The sequence below is a fragment of the Rhinatrema bivittatum genome, chromosome 4 (genome assembly GCF_901001135.1).
Source record: "Rhinatrema bivittatum chromosome 4, aRhiBiv1.1, whole genome shotgun sequence".
NCBI lineage: Eukaryota > Metazoa > Chordata > Amphibia > Gymnophiona > Rhinatrematidae > Rhinatrema > Rhinatrema bivittatum.
The window spans coordinates 203708067-203721152 of record NC_042618.1 but is presented as its reverse complement, the minus strand read 5'-3'; the positions used below and the strand labels follow the sequence as shown (position 1 = coordinate 203721152).

General features: G+C 44.7%; 1 protein-coding gene across 1 annotated transcript in view; it reads left to right on the top strand.

Moving 5' to 3' along the window:
* Nucleotides 1-849: 849 nt before the first annotated feature.
* The window catches only part of RAD54L2 (RAD54 like 2), a gene marked incomplete in the record, with an annotated part of 296852 nt that continues 284615 nt past the window's right edge, over nt 850-13086 (top strand). Inside the window, 1 exon segment of the mRNA XM_029599564.1 lies at nt 850-1046.

Genomic DNA, 13086 nt, shown 5'->3' with positions numbered 1-13086 from the left:
CTGGTTGGCAGTTACACACATGGCCATTACCATCACCTCTTTTTCCTTCCTGAACAGAGTTTAAAGTTTTTAGACTTGCTTCTTTCTTGAGCTTGGTAAATAGGACACTGCTGTGTTGCATATTTCCCAAAGCTGACAGAAAAAAATCAAACCTCCCACAAAAGAACGAGCAGGAAAAACTGTATAACCTTAGGAGAAAACTAGAAATAGCAGCAAAATATGTTGTATCCTACAACCAGGCCAGAAACATAATCTTACCAGGGCCAATATGGATCAGGATCAAAAGCTGGGAATTGTCTGTACCCTTTTTTTTTTTTTTTTACTGTTATTCCTAGTTCTTTTTCCTTTTTATATTAAATCATTTTATGTATTACTTTGGCAACACTTGTAAAACTGTCATGAATGTTATCAGAGCCCCAGGCAAACAGCTCACCAATACCTGCGATAGGCAACCGGTCACAGATTCCATATCACATTGATTTTTTTCCATTCCTTTGATGAAACATGTATATCCTTTGATATACATGTTTCTGTAATCTGGTAAATCAAAACTGTCTGCGTTTTGGGAATAACTGAGCTGCCTACCTCATGGCAATAAAAACAAATGAGTGGACATGGGCAAGATTTTCCAATTTTCTCATCATAATAAAAGGCGCACACTGTAGTCAAAAAGTGTACAAATTCAAAACATAAATGTACTGGTAAGGAAAAGAAATGAGCTGGAGGACTAAGATGAGAGAAAAAGCATCCTCGTTACTTGGTGTATTGTGCTTCGATCAGCGCTCCGGGTTCTTCGCATGTTTAACCCAGCACTAGAGCGCTTGGCTATTTGGGATCCTAGAGTCAAGCCGGAACTTTGCTGCTGTAGCATCGTGTGCCCACCGGGGAAAGTTGGACGGCGCACTGGCTGCGACGGGACGGTTACTGGAGCGGACCCCGAGCGCAGGCGGATAGAGCGGCCGAGCCGGAGCCGAGTACGGCTGGGGAGTGGGTAGGGAGACTGAGCAAAGCGGCAGGAGGAGCCAGGGCAGGGCGCAGCCGGAGAGGTGAGAGCTCGACCCCGGCGAACAATTGAGGAGAGGGAGGCACGTTTCTGGGCCTGAGGCGGGGAGTGTGTGTGCCTGGCCCGGGGTAGCGGAGCCTGGGTACGGCCCTAGGGGGGAGGGTGTAAAGTTTCCAGCATATGGGCATCCCGAACTATTCTAGTCCTTATTATCCTCCTGCCTGGTTTCTCAAACCTTCAGAGAATGCTCTGTGTATCTCGGAGCCAACAGATTTTTCATGATTTAATTCCACAAAGTTTATTTGCGCCAGGCATTTTCAGGAGGGTTTGAGCTATTCTTTATGGCTTGTGGGAGGGGAAAGAGGAGCGTGGGTCCCCTCCCCTCTTTCTTTCCTAAGAAATGTCAGGCTCAGTGGGACAATGCTTCATTTAGTCCAGTATTTTGCCTCTGACAGTGGCCCTAGAGTTATTAGTAACACCCAACAGACCTAAAGCAGAGCTCATCTATGTGTTTCCTGTAGATATGTAGTGACCCGGCCCCCACCCAATCTAATATTTGCTTTCCTATCTATATTTCAGGAGGGCTACAGCCTAATCCTTTCAAAGGACAACTTTCTTGGTACCTAGAAACAAATTATCTTCCTGGCTGCATATTTGTTTAGGCAATTTTTAATGGTAGCTTGATAGTAAACTGCCTTAAAACCTTGCATAGGGTATTTACTGGGAGTTCATTGGTTCCCAAGTTAGAAGGCCAAAGGTTGGAATCTTCACTTCATAAAATGTGAAGAGAAGCAAAGAATATTCACTAGTCTTGAACTCTTTCTCTGCTGGCTGGACATATCCATCTTGTGTTGAGCAATGATGTTGGTTTACTTTCCCTCCCTCCCTAGTATAGAATGGGAGATAGATTGATTGCTTCTACTGCTGGGCTTGGGAGCCAAGCAGCTTTGTCAGGCTGCATGTGCATTGTATTTAAATATTATGTAGTCCTATTACTATGTAATAACTTATTTTCTTCATGATCTTTTCTGCTTGAATTTGGTCTTAAAAACTGAAAGGAGATAAGAGATCCTTTGGTCGATCCTCCTTCTATTAAGTTGCTAGTTTCCTCTGTCAACACATTTTGGTAAAGAAGGCAAAGGAGCTTTGCAGTAAACATGGCCAAGCATAAAACAAACCACTAACATGAAGAATGCAGATGGTCTTTTAAATAGTTCCAAAGTTTTGCTTGGTAATGGTCTTGATACTTTAATCTTAAATAGAGGTATGCAATTGTGTGTTAAATCTTCAGTCTGCTTGTGCCAGCATTTGTGTTCTGAATATTTGAATGCAGATCAAGTTGGAAAGGGAGAGGGGCTATCTGGCAGCAGAATAGGAAAGAGTCTGATATCCTTGACTGGAGATTTGGTTTGTGGAGGCAGTTTTTGGCCTGAACCAGAATAAATGGGTGTCTCTGTGCTCTGAACATTGAAAGTAGCAGCAGTATTAACTATATATAAAAAAGATCACATGAGTTCTTAGTTTCTGATCTCTCAGAATTCATCTCATAGAAATAAAAGTCAATAACCTACAACTTATTTGTTGACCTTTTATTTCTACTTACTGAAATGACTAGCATGGCAACTATACTACTTTATTCAGAGTTCATCAATAACTCAGTGAAGTAAATAATTAGCAGTTGCTGATTTTTACTCATAATTTCCTTAAATGTATTTGAAAAGAGAAAAAGTGATGTTATTGATTCCTGTTTTGCACATTCAACCACTGAGCTGTCTTTATGCTTTGTAACAGTTTCTTGTTTTCAGTGATTGTTTTGTTGCTATTTAAAACATTAGCTTAACTCAGGAGAGTATTTTCTTATGGTATTTTTGAATATCATGTGAAACTTATTGGAATGTATGCATACAAACTTATTTAATATTTGGATTTATTTCATTTTCATTTCATTTATATACTGCACAAATATTTATTATTGGCTTTTTTTTTTTAAAGAAATTCACCTAAGGCAGGGTACAATACATTACAATGGCAGCATCTAATCAGGGATCAATGTCCATGCATATGAAGGGTGTATATAGACAGTGTTTGTTCATCTTGTTTCTTTTGAGTCCTGGACTTCCAGTGAATGCATTATTTGCTTCTGCCAAACTCATTGTGATTTGTGATGTGGAAGTCGTAGGCCTTAAAGCTGAAGCATCACATCAGCCAAGGTTCCAAATTTATTCCTCTCATCTCCCATTCATTGTGTGGAATGCATCTGCGACTTTCTTTAAAACTTCTCCAGTGAGTGTCATTCTAGGATGGCCAGAATTCCCTCCCAAAGAATGTGGGTAGAGGCATCACAGCAGTCCCAGCCTTCACCAGTCCAGTGAAGCAATATACATTTATGTAACATTTATTCAAACCTTTGCTCTGGCTTATCAAAATACAGGATTTATTTTGACATTTTTCATTGTTCACAACTGAATGTCTGTGTATAGTTTTAGTAATCCAGTCAGCAGTTTAAATACAAAACCATACATATTTTCCTTTTCTTCATGGTTACTTTTTTAGAATAAGTAGGTACATTTAAAAAAAAAAAAACCTCCCCTTATGTCTTCTCTCATCAGTATGTGCCTTTATACTGTAAATAACTGACCAGTGACATAAGGTAGGAATATTGGAGAGGATAATACCAACTCAGTTGCGGTACACCGTTATTTATAAAATCAGCAATAATATGGTTGCCAGCTCACCCCCAGGTCGACCAACAGGTTCATCCAGTCCTGTTTTGTATGCATGTTGTATGCATGGAGTTGTAGTTCTGATTTTCCCATTGATTTATTCTTTTCAGGGCATTGGTGCATTCCCATTTCTGGGCAGAGCACTACCAGATCAATGAGTTTGTAAGTCATTGTGCAGTAGATGAAATGCTCTGCTTGGTTCCCTCCCTACCCAACCTCTTACTTGTCATTTTCATTTAGGTGTTAGGTTCAAGGTTAAGCTTTTATTTCCAGGGCACTTGGCAGGTCCAACAGACTTGTACAAGAGAAATTAGGGACTCCTGCCCTTAGTTTTCATTAGCGTTGGGGTCATGCCTTGGACAAGTGAGTGCAACCATGAAGCCTCCCTGCAAGGGTTACGGCTCCCTAACCCTTCCTCTTCCCTAGGCCTATGAAGACAAAGTAAGGCCTCCTACCCTTTTACTCCTTCAGGATTAACCTCTCCCTACTTTCTCTATCAATAGCTGAGGGAGTCACAAGGGATCTCCCCTTCCCTATCTGTCTTTTCCTCTTGGCTCCTCTCCTGAAGTGGCACAACTAAAAGATTTTATTCTGCCACAGTGAGAACTGTGGCAGCAGTTAGATATTTTAGTGCTATTCTGTGGGATACAATGTTTTTTTTTCTTTGTATTTTTTTTATGTATGAGCATGGGAGGTATGTGGACTTTAGGATAAATGCCTTTAAATAGGTGTGTGTGACTGCTACTCACAGTGCATTCTGGGAACTGTAGTCTTTCTAGGAAGGATTGTGTCTTACTGTCATTCCACTGAGAAATTGACCTGATGTATAAGCTTCATTTTCCTTTTGCAAGATAAGTTCTGGACTTCTGTCCGATCATATCTGATGATGGACAAGTTAGTCCTGGGGGAATTCTGAGAATTTGCGCAGAATTCCCCCCCTGCACAGAAAATAGAGAAGAGATCCCAGCATGCCGTGAATGGAGCATGCGAATACGAAGGCCTGCATGTGCTGCGGAGTGCGCTCTGCTTGCGGTGAAGATGAAGGTCCTGGCGCACCATTCGCAGCGAAGATGGAAGGCCCGTGTGACGCGAACGGAGTGTGCTCCGCTCACGGCAAAGATAAAGGCCCCGGTGAGAGAGAATGTGTGTTTGTGTGTGAGAGGAGAAGGAGAGAGGGGTGTGAGAGAGCGGGGGGGGGGGGGGGTTTGTTTGAGTGTGGGTATCAGAGAGAGGGAGCCTACAGGAGGAGATTGTGAAGGAGTGTGTATGTGTGAAAGATTGGGAGCTCATATGTATGAGAAAGAGATCGTGTGTATGTGAGGGTGCTAGCCTGTGTGAAGGGATTATGTATGTGTGAGACAGAGCCTGTGAGAACGGGTGTGAGAGAGAGACATACAGGCCGATGCAAAAAAAAAGCGCGGAAAGTGGGCACTGCTACGCGGCGTCCATTTTCATTACTGGCAGACGGCCAGTTATGAAAACAGATGCTGAGTTTACTGGCGTCGGTCTTCATAATCGGCGGTCTGCCAAGGTATTTTTTTCTTTTTGTTTTTTACTTTACTTGCGCTCAGCTATTATCGCCTGCTCCATGCATTTGCCTTTGAGCGCTATCGCATTCACTCTGTGTCAGATGCGCGTTAAATAGGCGCTAATCCCCCTATTGCATTAGGGGGTGGATTAGCGCCTATTTAACCCGCATCCGATTGCAGGTTATACAGTGCGCTCGGCTAAGCGCACTGTATTGCATCGGCCCCATAGGTAGTCTGTGTGAGGATATATGTGTGAGAAAGAAAGGGAGCTTGTGTGGGGTTGTATGCAAAAGAGAGAGGGCCCTGTATGAGGGGATGTGTGTGTGTGCGAGAGTGAGGGAGCCTGTATTAGGATGTGTGTGTACTAGAGAGAGGGAGCATATGTGTGAGAGAGGGAGGGACAGAGGGAGCCTGTGTGAGGAGCAGTACTGAGAACGGGGTCAAATTCTGGGACTGTCAGTAGAGTGGAAGGGGTTGAGCCTAGAGGTGGAGGGGAGAGATACTGGCAGGTGGAGGAGTTGGGGCCTGAGAGGGCAAAGTGGCCAGGGGAGTAGGGACAGCGAGTGGAAGGGACACTCTTACAGTGAATTTCTAGGGAAATTCTGCTCAAAATATTTAAAATTCTGCATCTTTAAGTAATATTTTCTGTATTAATTTAAAATGTAATTACTTAAATACTGTCATGTAAATTGTGTTATTTTGACCAATATAAAGTTTGCAGAATTTTAAGTTTTTGTGCACAGAAGTCCCCCAGGAGTAACAAGTACAAAGAGATACAAATAGGGGAAAAATAAGCCTAAGTATGTATACACAATGCTGGATTCCATAGCAAGAATTACCACTCAGAAAAAAGGACCTTGGAGTCATTGTGGACAACACATTGGAATCTTCAACTCATTGTGTGGCGGCAGCCAAAAAAGCCAATAGAAGGTTAGGAATTATTTGGAAAGGAATAGAAAACAAAACTGGGAATCTAATAATGCCTCTCTATCGATTCATGCTGCAGTCTCACCTTGAGTGTTTGTATACAATTCTGGTCATCTCACCTCCAAAAAGATAAAACAGAACTAGAATAAGTACAGATTAGGGCAGCAAAAATGATTACAGGAATGGATCGACTCATGACGAAAAGCTAAGGGCTCTTCAGCTTGGAGAGGGGATGATAACGGTTTATAAAATTGTGTAGTATAAACAGGTTAGTAAGGAACAGTTATTTACACTATCATATAGTACTAGGGCTAAAGGAATACTCCCTGAAACTAACAGCAGATCTAAAACAAATTTAAGAAAGTATTTTTTTTCAGTCTGTGTACAATTAAGTTATGGAACTTGTAGCCAGAAGATGTGGTTAAGTCTTGTAGTTTGACTGACTTAAAAAAAAAAAAAAGTTTGGACTAATTATTATTAGCCAGATAGACTTTCGTTTCTCTCTCAATTATTGGGAAGAGTAACCTGAAACAGACTTTCTTATTTGGATCTGCTGGGTACTTCCAAGTGACTGGCCACTGTTAAAAGTCAGAATGCTGACCCAGCAGGGCACTTCTTATGTTCTCATGGCAGTAGGGAAAAGAAAAGTTGAATTTACCAATTTGTTTTCATTGAGCAAGGATTCAGAGGATACAAAATAATGTTTTAATGATCAGACTAAGCAGATATCAAGAAATCGGGAAGCTTGGTGAACAAATAGGCATGTACATCCTAGCAGCTTCCTGATTTAAAATGTCTATTTGTGAGGTACTCTTCACTCTGAGGCTTGCAGTTAGCCCTTGTTCTCCTCATCTTTATTCATTTTTTTTATTTTGTTTGCTGAGTTTTTTACTTTCACTAACATATCCCTTAGTTGTAACACATCTCTTACCATTTTTTAAAAATGATTTTTATTCTGGTGTGAATCATTCCCTTTGTAATTCTCATCTAATTCTTTTTTGTTTCTTATTGCAGGGCTTCGCTTTGCATCTTCCTATTTGTCTTGCCAGGGAATCTAAATGTGTTTTCTGTAGTATTTTCATATTCTGTCCCCTAAATAGCCTGAGTTCTAGCAACTGTATTGGTCCTGGAGAAAACTGGAATCTTTCTAGGTTTAATACATTTTACTGGACATTTCAAGAAAAGACCATTGTGGTTTCAAAAGCTCATGTACTGCAACCTCCTTTTTTGTTGGTCCTGTAAAATATATGATTTGCAAAGATTTCGCAGATAAGCCAAATACTGGAGCAGCCTCTTGTGGCAGAGGCCGCAGGGTTCAGCCTTCTTCAGTGCAATATCCAGTGTTGCTCTTTCAGCAGGACCTGACATTCTTCCACTCCTGGCATATGAATGCACCTTTGGGGGACAATGAAATTTCATTGTACCCTGCTTTGATACTTTTATGAGAATTTGTGGGTAGTCAAGTTTGCTAAAATAAATTCAGCAGCAGCCCCAGCCAGTCCAAAATGCAAAAGATTGAACCAGGACCCAAATATACATTTATGCAACGGAGGAGTCATTAGTATGGAAAAGAGAACAAACAAAATGGAGGATCCAGGGTGGGTTGAGAGAGTACTAGTGGAAGTGGTGATTTACCTGTGTATATTTAATAAAAATATATATTTTTTTTCATGTGGGGGTGTTTAATTAGGGTTTAACAGTTAAAACCTAAAATCAGAAGTCCTACCTATGTATGATACAGGAAAGGAGAAAAAACAGATAGAATGGAGCCAACCCAATGGCTAGAAATGAGTGTTCTAAACTGTCAAATTTGATTCAACTGGAAAAGGTACCCAACAATAGTACCTACACTACAAAAACACAGATAAACACTGATATTTGGTACCCACACCCCTAATTAGCTGGAAAATAAACACACAAATTTGCAGTTTATAAACATCTAAAATCAAAAGCCCCATACATAATCCAAAGACACCGTACACTCAGATTAACAAGATTTCATTTTAATTTCAGTGGCATGATGATAAACACTGATGCTGACAGTTAGTTACAAGGTAAATGCTGATTGATCTTTCACTCATGGAGGAGTTACTGAAATGGGTAGAATCAAGAGGCCACAGACGAGCACTGTTTATTACAGGGCTTACATGCAAAGATATCCTATATAGGAGCAGAAAACAAAGTGAGCTGCTAAGTTGCATCCATTTGACTGTTTCTGACCCTCAAGGTTCTTTTGTGCCTTACTGAAAAAATTAACTTTTTTCCTATTCTTTGCCTATGGGGGAAAAAAAACTTGACTGAGTAAGACCCTTAATTTGGTGATGGTGGTAGTGGTCAATTATTCATACCTATTAAAACTGAATTATTTTAAAACCTAAGATGTAAAATAATTCTGCATGTTTTTTTTCAGTAAGCAATCTAATATTTTGCCATAGCTGCAAGTTTGATATTTGTAGGCTTACAGTTTGTACATTCTCTCTACCCATCATTTTGGGAGAAAGAATCCAGTATTTTCAAAGTTCAAATAATTTGCTGAGCTGTGACAGCTCAGTAGTCTCTCATCAGTATTGCTGGAAAAATAAAAATGTCAGTGCCTGCTACTTAGAATTCCCTTGCATGAAAGCAATAACCCACTACATGGACATAATACATGGAGATATTGTGACTTAGCTTGGTACAGTATGGGAATATCTCAAAGTGGATGTTTAAATGAGAACACAAATGACTTAAAATCTTCAAATCAATAAAAACTGAAACTATCTGAAAAATGTGGATTGAATAAGTAAAGAGTTTTTTTTTTCATAGAGTTTATTTTAAAGATGGATGCTGAAAGATCTGTAGTGAAACGTTGACCATTTGAATTGAGCAATATAGTTTTTATATTGGTAGAGCTGGAGACAGATAGCAATTGTGATAGGTCCAAAGTAAATGCAAACTTGCAGGCCGTTACAGTACAGTGCGCTCTGGTGACGCGCACTGTTAACCCGCATTTGGACGCGAGTTTTCGATGCGCTAGCTTTACCCCTTATTCAGTAAGCGGTAATAGCGCGTCGAAAACGCGCGTCCAACCCCCCCGAGACTACTAGCGCCCGCAACATGCAAATGCATGTTGATGGCCCTATTAGTCATTCCCGCGCGATACAGTAAGTAAAATGTGCAGCCAAGCCGCACATTTTACTTTAAGAAATTAGCGCCTACCCAAAGATAGGCGTTAATTTCTGTCGGCGCCGGGGAAGTGTACAGAAAAGCAGTAAAAACTGCTTTTCTGTGCACCCTCCGACTCAATATCATGGCGATATTCATTCGGAGGCCCCAAAAGTAAAAAAAAAAAAAAAAAAAGTTAAAAAAAAACCCAAACATTTAAAATGGGCCCGCAGCTCGCGGGTTGAAAACCGGACACTCAGTTTTGCCGGTGTCCGGTTTCCGAACCCGTGGCTGTCAGTGGGTTTGAGAACAGATGCCAGCAAAATTGAGCGTTGGCTGCCAAACTCGCTGACAGCCGCTGCTTCCGTTAAAAAAGAGGTGCTAGGGACGCTCTAGTGTCCCTAGTGCCTCTTTGTACCGCGGGCCCTAATTTAAATAAATTAAGTTACTGAATCGTGCGCACAGGAGAGTGGGCGCTCGCGCGCTGTCCCGTGTGGTTTACTGTATCAGCCCGTATATGGTTGGTGAGATTTATTTTTGTTTGTTTAGATTTATATTCCGCCTTTCAGCTACTTCAAAGCGGATTACATTCAGGTACTGTAGGTTTATTTGCACAACAGGAAATGCTCAAAGCCATTCTGCTCCCTACTTGGTTTTAACAAGATTTCAGCACATGCCTTGGATGATTTGTGTTTCAGTGCCTGCATCACTGGGGAGGTGCACTGAAATGTTTAAAAACACGCCCTGGAATGTGTTGTTATGTTTATAAAATGCTGTCAGACCAACTCTGCCGGCTTATGCTGTTCAGATTTTTAAAAAGTTAACTTTAGGCTTTAGTGCATACTCTACTTTTTCAATTAAAACTTCAGTGGAGCTAGAATGCACTGTGATATCAAGATTTGATAAAGCTGTCTTGTTACAGGTTAATACATGATGGTATGTTGTCTACATTAAAAGAAAACTAGAAATGGGCAAAACTGATCACAGTAAGCAGGGAAAGCCACTCTGAAAATAATTTCTAAAATAATGCCTTTACACCAGCTTTAACAATCTTCCCTGAGCCCATGGGAGCAGCCATGTTCAGCATAATGTCACCTGTCATTCCACAGAATGGGATATGATTGGTGCACAGAATGGGATATGAGTGTGATGCTTGCTACCATGACTGTTCCAAGGTACTCAGGGTAATTATAGGGATGCTGCTGAAAGAAGTGGAAATTACTTAGTAACATTTTTTTATTGTTAGAGGGTGATTGTGACTACTTGTGTTTCTTTTGAACTATTGCACAGTATAAAGAGAGTACAGCTTATTTTGTTTATCAAAAAAGATTTTATTAATATTGATAAATCACAAAAATGAGCGTGCTCCAGCTATTTTTCAACAACCTTTTATTGCATAAGAAAGAGGGAGCTTGGGGTTGGGGGGTGTAGGGGATAAAGCTTGGAATGAGTCTGGTGCAGGGTGGAAAGAGAACCAGGACAGGTCTGGTGCAGGGGGAAGAGAGCTAGAATGGGGTCTGGATTTGGGGATGAGGAGCAAGGGATAAGATCTAGTGAAAGGAGGGGGAGAGAGCTTAGAATGGTCTGATGGAGGGGCAAGAGCTTGGGATGATAGGTTTGGTGGAGGAGTGGGGGAGAGCTTGGGAGGGAGGGGTGTCTGGTGAAGCATAGTGGGCTTGGGAGGGGGATCTGATGAGGGGAAGGGCTTGAGATGGGGGGTCTGGTGAAGGAGGCATGGGGAGGATTTGGGATGAGGTCTGGTGGAGGAGAGCATGGGATGGGGTGGAGGAGTGGGGGAGAGCTTGGGGGGGTCTGGTGGAGGAGTGGGGGAGAGCTTGGGGGGGTCTGGTGGAGGAGTGGGGGAGAGCTTGGGGGGTCTGGTGAAGGAGGAGTGGGGGAGAGCTTGGGAGGGGGGTCTGGTGAAGGAAGAGTGGGAGAAAGCTTGGGAGGGAGTCTGGTGAAGGAGGAGTGGGGGAGAGAGCTTGGGAGGGGGTCTGGTGAAAGGAGTGGGGGAGAGAGCTTGGGAGGGAGTCTGGTGAAGGAGGAGTGGGGGAGAGAGCTTGGGAGGGGGTCTGGTGAAAGAGGAGTGGGGGAGAGAGCTTGGGAGGGGGTCTGGTGAAAGAGGAGTGGGGGAGAGCTTGGGAGGGAGTCTGGTGAAGGAGGAGTGGGGGAGAGAGCTTGGGGGGGGTCTGGTGAAGGAGGAGTGGGGGAGAGCTTGGGGGGGGTCTGGTGAAGGAGGAGTGGGGGAGAGCTTGGGAGGGGGGTCTGGTGAAGGAGGAGTGGGGGGAAGAGCTTGGGAGGGGGGTCTGGTGAAGGAGGAGTGGGGGAGAGAACGTGGGAGGGGGTCTGGTGAAGGAGGAGTGGGGGAGAGAGCTTGGGAGGGGGGTCTGGTGAAGGAGGAGTGGGGGAGAGAGCTTGGGAGGGGGGTCTGGTGAAGGAGGAGTGGGGGAGAGAGCTTGGGAGGGGGGTCTGGTGAAGGAGGAGTGGGGGAGAGAGCTTGGGAGGGGGGTCTGGTGAAGGAGGAGTGGGGGAGAGAACTTGGGAGGGGGTCTGGTGAAGGAGGAGTGGGGGAGAGCTTGGGAGGGGGTCTGGTGAAGGAAGAGTGGGAGAGAGCTTGGGAGGGGGTCTGGTGAAGGAGGAGTGGGGGAGAGAACTTGGGAGGGGGTCTGGTGAAGGAGGAGTGGGGGAGAGCTTGGGAGGGGGTCTGGTGAAGGAGGAGTGGGGGAGAGCTTGGGAGGGGGTCTGGTGAAGGAGGAGTGGGAGAGAGCTTGGGAGGGGGTCTGGTGAAGGAGGAGTGGGGGAGAGCTTGGGAGGGGGTCTGATGAAGGAGGAGTGGGGGAGAGCTTGGGAGGGGGTCTGGTGAAGGAGGAGTGGGGGGGAGCTTGGGAGGGGGTCTGGTGAAGGAGGAGTGGGGGAGAGAACTTTGGAGGGGGTCTGGTGAAGGAGGAGTGGGGGAGAGAGCTTGGGAGGGGGTCTGGTGAAGGAGGAGTAGGGAGAGAGCTTGGGAGGGGGTCTGGTGAAGGAGGAGTAGGGGAGAGAGCTTGGGAGGGGGTCTGGTGAAGGAGGAGTAGGGGAGAGAGCTTGGGAGGGGGTCTGGTGAAGGAGGAGTAGGGGAGAGAGCTTGGGAGGGGGGTCTGGTGAAGGAGGAGTAGGGGAGAGAGCTTGGGAGGGGGTCTGGTGAAGGAGGAGTGGGGGGGAGAGAACATTGGAGGGGGTCTGGTGAAGGAGGAGTAGGGGAGAGAGCTTGGGAGGGGGTCTGGTGAAGGAGGAGTGGGGGGGGAGCTTGGGAGGGGGTCTGGTGAAGGAGGAGTGGGGGAGAGAACTTGGAGGGGGTCTGGTGAAGGAGGAGTAGGGGGAGAGAGCTTTGGGAGGGGGGTCTGGTGGAGGAGAGTAGGGGAGAGAGCTTGGAGGGGGGTCTGGTGAAGGACGAGTAGGGGAGAGAGCTTGGGAGGGGGGTCTGGTGAAGGAGGAGTGGGGGGAGAGAACTTGGAGGGGGTCTGGTGGAAGGAGGAGTAGGGAGAGAGAGCTTGGGAGGGGGTCTGGTGAAGGAGGAGTGGGGGAGAGCTTGGGAGGGGGTCTGGTGAAGGAGGAGTGGGGGGGAAGAGCTTGGGAGGGGGTCTGGTGAAGGAGGAGTGGGGGAGAGCTTGGGAGGGTTTCTGGTGAAGGAGGAGTGGGGGAGAGAGCTTGGGAGGGGGTCTGGTGAAGGAGGAGTGGGGAGAGAGAGCTTGGGGAGGGGGTCTGGTGAAGGAGGAGTGGGGGA